Genomic DNA, 1,799 nt, shown 5'->3' with positions numbered 1-1,799 from the left:
CCACACCCATTATGCGCGATGGCTGCCAATCCACATACGAGACATGGCCACGTTGGCGAAACGACTTCCAGAGGTAGCAAGACAGTTTGATCAAGGCGGTTTCATCAAACACAAGACGAGGCGTCCATTCTCAGCCCTAGCAATTGATCACGCACACGAGAAAAATAACAAAGTCGTGAAAGGAGATGGTGGGGCAGTCAACTTGATGGAAAACCCAAAAGCTCTACTTCGATGGATGGTAGCTGGACCCGAAATTGTGCGGGCGGTAGATGACTTTGAAACCAATTGTCTCCACTGCAGCATTGTCAGAAATGTTGATGCGAGCAAGCTCAAACACCATGAGGATACACAGTCAGTGAAGAAAACATTTGCAAAGGAAGTCAAGTCTCTTGTTGAAGTGTTTGATAAAATGGGAAATCCATTCTGCAAAGAAAGTGGCGACCTTTTGGTCCTGGACAGCCGGAATGTCGCCGATTCAGCCATAGCGGAGAGTGTGCGCCATATCCAGAAGACGGGGCAGGATCAATATGAGACGTTTAGGATGAAGCGAGTAGTCGAAAGGACATCACCTGTCACGGAGCCCCTCAAAAGAAACAAGCTGCCCCTGTTCAGCTGCCCACCGCAGAAGTCACCAATCAATGCCAAGCAAATAGTATCATCACTCAAAAGTGATTGTGCGTTGTTCTCGAGATTGTATATTGCATGCCAAACACGTGATGGAGACCTGGAGAATTTCTTCAAACACGAGAACCATGCCTATCCACCATACCTGTCTTACCTGGGGAAACTGAGACTGGGCACTAAAGCAGATCTTACCGGATGTCTCGAGAAGCATTGCCAAGTAAAAGATTGCCTTTTGCCTTTTGCCATTCTGTCGATGTGATCTTACTGGATGGTGCAGCAGTCATCAACATGCTGAAACTAGTCGGCGCCAAGACATTTCAAGAGTTCTCCACACTCATATTCCTTCCCTACTTGAGAGCACAACTGAGAAATGCCATAAGAGTAGATATCGTCTGGGATGTCTACCTGGAAGAGAGCTTGAAGTCTGCTACGAGAGAGAAGAAAGGCAAGGGCATCCGAAGGCATGTAGCAGCATCAAATACAATTTCGGGAAATTTATCAGGAATTCATGAGGCTGGCTGACAACAAAACCAAATTGTTCCGATTCTTGGCGAACACCAGCACATCAACAGACACTTTGATATATTCATTAGTTCTATATGTTAATTAATTCCAGTAACATTATTATGACCAGAACATTAATAAAAAGATAACTACACTACTGCTTATTTCATGTTATGCAGGTTCTAGAAAAGCTGTCCACGGAAAAGGAAGTGTACACAACTTGCGATCAGCATTTGCTTTGCACTCGTGTTCGCCAAGACGTCTCAGCTTTGGTACCATGTTCACACGAAGAGGCCGACACACGGATGCTTCTCCATGCAATTGATGCCGCCAAAAAAGGCTTTCGTAGAATCATGTTACGAACAGTCGATACTGACGTGCTTGTGTTGGCTGTGTCTAACTGTGTGCTTCTTAATAAAACAGAGGTCTGGGTCGCATTTAGTACTGGACAACACCTCAGATACATTCCTGCTCACGCCATTGCAGCATCGCTTGGAGAAGAGAAGGCGCGGGCACTTCCTGTGTTTCACGCCTTCACTGGCTGCGATACCGTGTCGTCGTTTGCTGGTCGGAAAGGGGAAGAAAACCTTTGCTTTTGACATCTGGAAGTCATTTGACGAAGTCACACTAGTCTTCACTGCACTATCCACCACACCAGCGAGCTTCAACAA

The sequence above is a fragment of the Priapulus caudatus genome, unplaced genomic scaffold, assembly GCF_000485595.1.
Source record: "Priapulus caudatus unplaced genomic scaffold, Priapulus_caudatus-5.0.1 Scaffold1643, whole genome shotgun sequence".
In the NCBI taxonomy this organism is placed as follows: domain Eukaryota; kingdom Metazoa; phylum Priapulida; class Priapulimorpha; order Priapulimorphida; family Priapulidae; genus Priapulus; species Priapulus caudatus.
Note: the sequence above shows the minus strand (reverse complement) of the source record.